The sequence below is a fragment of the Primulina tabacum genome, chromosome 12, assembly GCF_025594145.1.
Source record: "Primulina tabacum isolate GXHZ01 chromosome 12, ASM2559414v2, whole genome shotgun sequence".
NCBI lineage: Eukaryota > Viridiplantae > Streptophyta > Magnoliopsida > Lamiales > Gesneriaceae > Primulina > Primulina tabacum.
Window position 1 is genome coordinate 32,554,912 of NC_134561.1, and position 9,521 is coordinate 32,564,432.

Sequence of the window (9,521 nt, forward strand, 5' to 3'; positions counted from 1 at the left end):
ATGCGTGACCGAATGGGATTTGTGGAAGACAAGATATGTATGCTGTGCAACGAAGTTGATGAATCAAACTCATATCTTTTCTTCAAATGCCGTATTTCAAAGAAAATCTGGGATGGGGTTCGACATTGGTTAGATATGAAGAAGATCATGGTCACGCCAACCTCTGTCCTCAAAGCGTTTAGAGAAACGTACAGAGGTAAGTCTACTTTAGACAAAATGAGAGTCACAGCCCTTGCAGCCACGGTATACAATGTTTGGAACTTAAGGAATCGAGTGCTTTTTGAGGGAGAAAAACCGAAGATCGAAAATACCATTAGGAAAATTCAGATTCACACCTACAGATGTGTACCGAATATTATTGATATAATTTCTTAAGAACATTGAGTAGGCAGTTATGTATTGTATGTTGATATATTATCTCCCCATTGTACCTGTATTGCTATATTTTTAGCTTTTTCGATGAATTAGTTCATATAAAAAAAAAAAAAAAATCTAAACCTGAACCCTAACCAATCGGATTCCGACCCAAATCGGCATGGACCATCAGCAATCTCACGGCTACGTGATGCAGCCTCCGCCACCGCCTCACGCGCCGCCGGCCGTGGCGGATCCATACCAAAGGCCGCCTCCACCCCCTCCTGCGCACCACGGTCACCCTTGGCCCTACTGGACTCCTCAATTTCCATATTAATTCCAGCACTCCCCCTCTCCCCCACCGCCACAGTGGGTGCCGCCGCAGTCTCTCTCCTCCGACCACGGGCAGTACCTTCACCCTCCTCCGCCACCACCTTACCCTGGCCACCAGCCTCCTCCTTATCCTGCACACCATCATTACCCTCAATCGCATTCTCTACCGCCTAGACCGCCTCATGCTCCCCAATCTTAGGCTTGGGTATTTGTTCTTGTAATTCGGGACTTCTCAGTTAATTGGAAACCCTAAAAGTATTGTGTTGTTAGGTTTTGTGATGACTTAGCAGGTAGGGAGGAGCCTGGATGGCGAATTGACCTTGTTTTGGTTTGTAATTAGTCGATTACAAATAAATTGTTTTCCGAGTGTAGGATAGTAGATTTGTTCATCTAAGGTTTGAAGGCATTGTTCCCGGTAGCTAAAACATATTAGATTCTGGTTATTTAAATTATTATTGCATAATAGTTTAACTGGAAACGGTATTCTTTGCAAGATTTGCTGCAGTCAAGTTTGTTATCGACTCTGACACATTTACTGCAAAAGTAGATCAATATGATTTTCTTTCACTAATCAATACTTCAAAAAATGCTTCCATGGATCTACTAGCTTAATACTAAAAGTATTTATCATGATTTATATACATGTAATTACTATATGCCTGTTATTGAGCTGAACTTTTTATTGCTTACCTGGAACCAACCTCAGTTAATGTTTTGCAAACATCAATTTAGTTTATGATTGGGAAAAGTTGATTTCTCATGATTATTTTGGTGGTTTGTCTTTAATATTTTTTGTTTAAAGATCATTATTTGTTGCCTATGGCCCGGAGTGTTAGAGCACTGCAGGACTACATATGCATAAGATGACGGTAGTAGAGATGCGTATGTTAAGATGAATTTGTGGCAAAACGCACAAGGATAGAATTATGAATGAAATGATCATGAGCTTTTTAGGTGTAGCCCCTACAGATGATTAGGTAGAGACATCTAACATGGTTTGATCAAGTGAAGACTGAAGAGGAGACCAAACACGACCCTAATCCAACATATCTTATATTGAAAAGTTAATGAAGTGAGTAGAAGGAAAAGTATGTCATTAAAAACTTGGATAAAATTGGTTAAGGAGGATTTCTTAGATCTTAGTTTAAGAGATGACATGTGGGAACATCGTTTAGTTTGGAGAACTAATATCTATTTAGTCGATCCCGCAAACGGGAATTTGCTATGACGATGACGAAATCATTATTTGTTGCCTCTTACGAGTACATAGCAATTATCATAAATATCATGTCTTTTATGCAGACTTGTGGCTGCCGGCTGGTGAATATATTTGTGTATGTTACCTTAATTATTATAGAGTCTGACATGATGACTTTTTTTGTCAATAAATTAAACTTTAGCTTGTGTGGAGACTCTTGTGGTTAATATTTTTGGATGGGTAACTCGAGAATGATATTCTTACTGCTGCAGGATTTGGGAAATGACAGCTGGAGTCATCACCAAGGTTGGGACTACCCAAATCAGTGTATAAATTACTATTTTCATGGAGCTTGTCATTCTTGTTTTTATTTATTTATAAGTATTTCTTTTTATTCATATACTATTGTTTACTGTCTGTGTGGTAAGTTAAAATAAAATTTTTGTTGGCAATATATGGACTCAAGGCAAATCTGTTTAGATATTAATTGAGTTTAAGATCAACTAAGGTAAATAATTTCTTGCTTGAGAACCTACTTTCATGCTTGATGAATTTGATCAGATGAGTAAGATCTCACACTGGGTCATAATTTGATAAATCTCAAAGGTGTCAAAAAAATATCTTTAGTTGCCTACTTTCCGTTCTCAAGCATCACTGAAACTTCACTTTAACTATGCGTTAGGTTTCTTATCTTAGCTGCAGAAACTCATTTCTTATCTGGAAAATCATAAAAATGTTTTGATTGACTTGTTTTATTTTGTAAAGAATTTTTTGTTACAGTTCCTTTCCCTTTTTCACTTGTTGAATACGTTCAGCTCTGACTAACTTGAACCTCTCACTTCATCTTCTTTTTTAAGAATTTATGCTGAATCTGTATTGGTTCTGGACCTGCAGCGAGTAGCAATGAACAAGACTGGGCGGCAAAAGCCAGAGCATGGGCAGTTGCAAAAGCCGCTGCAGACAACCAATATCCTGTACCTGGTGGAACACCAGAGGAGCAGAATTATTTCCATGATCATTATCCACAATCCATTAATCCTCAATTTCAAAGTGTACATGTGCCGATAGAGCAAGCTTCAAGCAATCAACAATATCCAGTTGGAATGGGACCTTCAAACAGGACAGGACCGGGTCAGTTGCAGGAGTCTCAGTATATTACCTCAGGGCAGTCATCTTGTACTGTCGATATGCATGTCCAATATACAGCAAGAGATGGAAATTTGATGGGGAATTCATCTGAGCCAACCCATCCACAAGAGAATTCATCTATAAGTCCATTGCCCTATCAGCAGGAGGTACCTTCTAGTTATTCTTCTGTCTCAGGTAAAACTTTTATGTGTATACTAACACTAATTTGAAGCTTTTGCTCGACAACTTAATCCATTTTGCATGATTTAAGCGTAAGCTAGTGGGATGTCTAATGTGGAAGAGGGAATGATTTGAAATTCATTCTAATATTTTACTGAACATAACATATGAAGGGGAGGCAACCCATTCAACCTGAATATCTGGCTGGTCAAAGGGTTACTTTAGGGTATCTAATCACGCAGATTGGCACGCAAATTTGGCTGCAAAATTGATTATATTTTATTCATATGATAAGGCTGAAGTTTTGTTTGTGTTATAAATGGAACTGAGGTTCACTCAAACTTAATTGAATTTTATCGTCTGTAAGTTCTCAAACCATGTTAAAAACTTTGATGTCAAAGTTTATGAAGTTAGAACTGCAGCATGTGAATCTTTTTATAACCATGTTTTTTATTGCAGGTAATGAAGTTGCTGGAGATAGATATGAACAGTTCAATAGCTCTTCATCTATGCATGCTGCTTTTATGCCACATAATCATGCTCAGCCACTGCCACCTGCAGGAGGTTGGTCTGGATGGGCAGAGGAGCATCATCACTTACTATTAGCAAACCAGACGAGTCTGTTACTGGTATAAGTGATCAGCTATTGAACTTTTCTCATCATTTTAATCGCAATTTGGACCAATATATGAATCCAATTATACTCATCCTTCAGGAGGCCCAGTAAGAGGTCTGGATCCAACCATGTCTATATCTTCAAATTATTCTTGGACTCCCTCATCTGCATCTGGGATTGTCCATCCTCCCATGCCTCCCACAATCTCATCAGGAGCACAGGTTTTGAATTTAATATGTGCATGCTCTCGTAGTTCAATGTCCTTTGTTTCCATATTTGACATGCTTCATTGCTCGTAGGTTGAACATCCAGTAGCTCTGCCTTCTCCAGCTTCTGGAAATTCTGCACCAATTTTTCCTACTGGACATGGTTTCCAGGCTCCTGCCCCATTGATGGGTGCATCTTTTGGTGCTGTCTCTTGTGTTGGCTCACATCCTACGTCGTCTTTCTCCGTAGACGCTTATGGTGTTTCTGAACGTCCTAAAAAGATAATTTGTCTATTAACGGCTTTGAATTTGGTAGTGGACATTACGGGGAATGCACTTGAATTATTTTGAATTTCAGGCCTCTGTGCCTAATTGGCTTAGGGAGGAAATAATAAAAAATAAAGCTGTTATCACAAGTTCTGTCCCAATGCTTCGTCAAGAGGATTTACCATCAACTGAAGATGATACGAGTGATAAATTTTCACAGAAGATTGATCATTCAGATAGCAAAAGCATGGATTCTTCCCGATCAGCGGAAGATGAGGATGAGGTTATCATCTCCATTTTTCTTGCATGTAATTTTTTAAGGACTACTAGACAAGGAGATTTGTTCAACTGTTTTGACTCGGCAGTCAATAGACTTTGTATAATTATCTCTTACAAATCACACATTTTTTACAACCTTTAGCTGAAAACTTTGAGATGTCGTTTTATAGCCAACACTATAGACCACTCAGAAATTTCAACCCTCTCTTTTTCTGCGCCTAAATCTACTTTTAAGGAGTTGTCTTTGAGTATCGTTTGTGTTTCTGTGTCAGAGTTTATTGTTTACCTTCAAATTTCTTTTCTGGTTTTAGTTAGTTCATTTATTCAAATTTAACCACAGTTCTTGATTTCCATAATTTTTTCCTGAACATTGTACCTAGTGTATGATTTGATCTTTTACCGTTCCTTTTGTAGCTGCTTTTGATGATTTGTATCTATTTTCTGTTTCTTCTTTTGGCTCATAGTATGACTATTTTTCCATGTGTGCTGACTCCTTTCACTCATTTTAGGATGTGGAAGCTGCTAGAAATGCAGCTATCAACAAAGAAATAAAGCGTGTTTTAACTGAAGTTCTTTTGAAGGTTGCAGCCAATCAGATATGTCTAAACTTCATGTTAGACTTGTGTAGATGTTTTGAATAAAATTCTTTGGCAGGTCACTGATGAACTTTTTGACGAAATTGCAACCAAAGTTCTTAATGAAGACAATCTCTCTGTTGAAGGTGACTGTTTTGTTTGTTCCCATTCCTTTTCATTTCTTTAGTTTGTGTTTGGGTTTCCGACCGTCTTGTCTTCTTTCGTCTCATTTTTTCTTAGTTGTAAACACTCCTGACATGTCAAATCATCGCATATTACCATCTACACCAACTATTTCGACACCCATGGCCTCTGCAAAAGTTCTAATTCCGGCCAAAACTATGAAAATTAATTTTGAGGATGCTAGTGAAAAATCTAGGTTTGGCTCTGCTGGAGATGTCCTAGGACTTGGTAGTTATGCCTCGGATGAGGAGGATGATGAGATCCAGATTTCTGGTAAGCTGAACTCAAAAGAAAGCTCCACAATTCAGCAATCATCCTCAAACAAGATTTTGGAAGATGTTCCTTTCGTTAAGAATGGTGATTCCAGGAAAGAAACAGAAGTGCATGGAACTCTTGTCACAAATTTGGATAACATGGGCACAGAGACTCCAATGATTTCCATGGATGCTGTTAGTGCTGCAGATATGGGCTTGGAAGATTATAGGTCGGTTAGGGAGTTATCATCTAGTGACACCCTACTGTCCTCCAAGAAAGCATACGATGAAATGCAACGTGGGTCTGATGTTTCCTTGCCAAACAAATCTATAACCGAGAAGGCTGTTATAAGACCAGATGGAGATTTAGATGCTAGAAAGTCGAATGACAATTCCAGAGTCCAAACAACTGGGAATAGGTCTGATAAGAATGATATACATGCAAACAAAAGGAACTCGGTTGAAAAAAACCACAAGGAGCGTGAATATGCCAAAGAAATGGGGGATAAGAAGGGAGATGAAAATCGAAGGAGGCATGCAAGAACTGAAAGGGAGCATAATAATGGTTTGAAAGATAAAGGAAAGGAGAAAGGTAGAATTTCGGAAAATGCACAGGATCCTGAAGCAAGGAAACGGCCTTCTCCTTCTGAAGAAAAGGAGGGAAAATCCGAGACAAGAGGTGACAAAAGGAGAAGTTCTAAAGAAAGCAGTGATGAGAAAAGGCACGATAAAACAAGAGACGTGAAACGGGAAATATCTAGTCATAAAAATGGAAGTGATGCTAGCAGACATAAACGACGCCGTTCTTCTTCTGTTGGTAGTAGGGACTCTCGCAAGGATAACTTGGTCGCTAGCCGTTCAATAGATTCGAGCGATGAATCCTCGTATGCTTTGAAAAGGTGTGCTGTAATATCAAGTTTTATCTGGTTTTGAATCTCTGATGTCCCTTTTAAATTTAAATTTAATGTGCTGCAGGAGATCAAGTCACTCCAAAAGGCATACATCTCCATCACCTTCCAGATCAAGAAAAAGGTACCCCTCTTTGCTTAACTGGGTTCGACATTTCTTTCCCTTCCAAGCATTTAGAGGTAACGGTACTATGTATATACTTGTAAAACAGAAACCACAAAATGGTTTATATTCTCCTGTTTTTTAACATTTGTTATATTTGGTATGTGAAATTGTATTTTCTATATTCCACAGCTAGTGTAATTATGAGAAAAATGGCAGGACGACCTCTTCAACTGCATATGATGTCTCTTGCTGGTGAAGAGATTTTATTAGTCTGAATCATTTGCCTTCACTATCATTTATGCAGTGAAATTGTGTGGCTACATAGTATCTCTATTGATATATAGCTGTTAAAACTATTTTATAATTGTTATCCTATCCAGAAGAAAGTTTAATCATGACAACAGGTCAATATTAAAGTCTGGATGCTCATAATTCTGTAAATCACACCGGCAATTTTAGTCTTAATACTCACTGTTTAGCATGCAACATTTTTCTTTTAGGCAAGTTTCGCCATCTCCTCATAGCAAGCACTCTAAGAGCAGGCATAGTCACTACTCTTCTCTTGAGAATACCAGGTATTTTACTTGCCTCATTAAATTAAATCAGTCGTTATTTTAGATTATTCACCCATCAACACAACATGCGACTCAGGTGAAAAAGGGACTTGGTGTTCTGCATTATGGCATTTTCTGTTGTACAATTACGAACTTGTTGAAATGCAATTCCAGGGGAAGAAGATCTGCATCAAGGTCAAAAAATCTCCTGTACGCAGGAGATGATAACAAGAAAGAATGCTCTGAAGCGGTTGGTACTTGGACAAGCCAATATATCAATTCAAGGGCCCCTCAAACGAACTTGGAACGTTGCAGAAACTTGCAAACGCGTCAAGAGCTGGTCATCGAAGAGGCAGTGTATTTGAAAGTCGCCGCGGATCGAAGCTGTATGTTGTTGAATATGCTTGTAGCGTATGTCAGTGTTGAATTATGTTTGCTTCTGTGTTCTGTCATTTGGCTCGAATGTATCAATCCCAACTGGTACCCAAGAATTCTATTTAATATAAGTTTTACATTCGAACATACCACTCTTCTTGACTATCTTTTTCATTCCTTGTATCCTGTATAGACAAGCGTTGGGAGCCGTTTTCGCGACAATTCGGTTATCGGACAAAAATAAGCCGGAGGGATAAGGATTGTTGTGACATTGTGTACAATATCAACACTAGGATTGTTTTCAAAGCTGTCACATTGCTAATGTTATAACTTCCTGTAAACTCGTTCGACAAATCCTTTTCACCACCTTTTACTTTGAAATCATCATTGTTTGAAATGGGATAATTCTATAAAAACACGAACTACACATACAAAAACAAATTGACTAATTTTGCACGAGTCATCTGGAGTGAATCTGGGGACAAAATAGACTTCTGGAGATGTGTTCGTGTTTAAGGTGGACTCCCGTGCTCGAAAATGAATACAAGAAAGAAGAATTGGAAGAGACCATCTCATTCAACGAGAGCACACAATTGAAGCATACTGTGGTATGAGTAGTCCATACCGGTGGACGTGTAGAAATGTATCAGAATCCCATTCCAACATCTAAACTGATTCAGAGATATCCAGGTATGTGCGTGGCCGAACCTCATGTTTTCAAGCACATCCACGATTCCATATTCATATCGTTGCCTGGAAACAAATATTTCATCGTTCGATCATCCACTGTTGAAAAATTGAAGCATAGAAATTCGTGGAACAATGCAAGAGGTGATCCGAAAATGTTAAGTGGAGATGGATCAGATGACTGCTCTGTGGAAAATGTTACTTATGCTAGTGATTTCTGTTTCTCCTACAGTAACTGTATTGCCAATTCGGTCGCGAAAAAACCAGTAAATGAGAAGAAGAGGCAGCAGTTTACATGTACCACCCATTCAAAGGCCTAAGCTGAGGAAGGAGCCGGAGTGGGAGCCAAGTTTGGTATCTGTTAAAGAACTATCTCAATGAATTCGTCTCTCAGTCGGACCATGTATTTCGCGAACTAATCAGCATTGGATCATGAAATTATATATCGAATCCGCGGGAAGTTTGTGCTGGACAGAAGCATAGTATCACATTATCATGTGCTAGTCTTTTTGTGTCTTTTTTTTTTAAATTTTTTTTGCTACGTTTGAGTTTATTTCCAAACCGTGGCGAAGATTTCGTTGAGAGCAAAGTCTTCTGATTTAGTTTCATGATTTTTTGGTGTGTTGCAAAAAATATGAGGGAAAGTGATTGGATGGAAATGAGTTTCTTACCTTTTTATATGAAGCTTTAATGGGAAATTGAGTGACCCGACGTAGGAAAAACCCGTTTTGAATAATAAGGATTATTTGCAAGTGGAATATTGTATTTGTTTCAGTAAAACAATAATTTCTTTTGATAGTAGCTATATTTTTGTTTTTGTTTTTCTAAAATCCAATTGATAAATAGTTTTTATTTTGGCATTTTTTCAATCACATGTGATTTCTTGGAATATCTTTTGTAGGACCGAACGTTTGGCACTTTACCAAAAGCTATAGCTGGTAGTAGTTGTGCAACTCAAATATTTTAAACCACACAGCAGCTCAAGCACCACGGTTCGATCGATCTACCAATTGCACCTAACAATCTCCGTCCCAATAATTGTACTCCTTGCAATCAATGAGAATCGAACCCATAACATTGACTTTGATACCAACTATAGGACCAAGCAGTTGTCGCTTTACCAAAATCTATATCTAGTGATAATTATACAATTTAAATATTTTAAATCGCACAGCAGCTCAAGTATCACGGTTCGATCGCTCTATTAAGCAGGGACAATTATTGTACCCAACAACTTTGTAAATTATATTTTTGACATATATCTTAAATTAAATAAAAATAATTGAAAATATAAAAATTGTATTATATATTGAACTAG

At 38.0% G+C, this 9,521-nt stretch overlaps 1 pseudogene; it reads left to right on the plus strand.

Annotated features, from left to right (window-relative positions):
* The first annotated feature begins 491 nt into the window (after positions 1–491).
* LOC142520358 (uncharacterized) lies at positions 492–9,004 on the plus strand (annotated as a pseudogene).
* Positions 9,005–9,521: the final 517 nt, after the last annotated feature.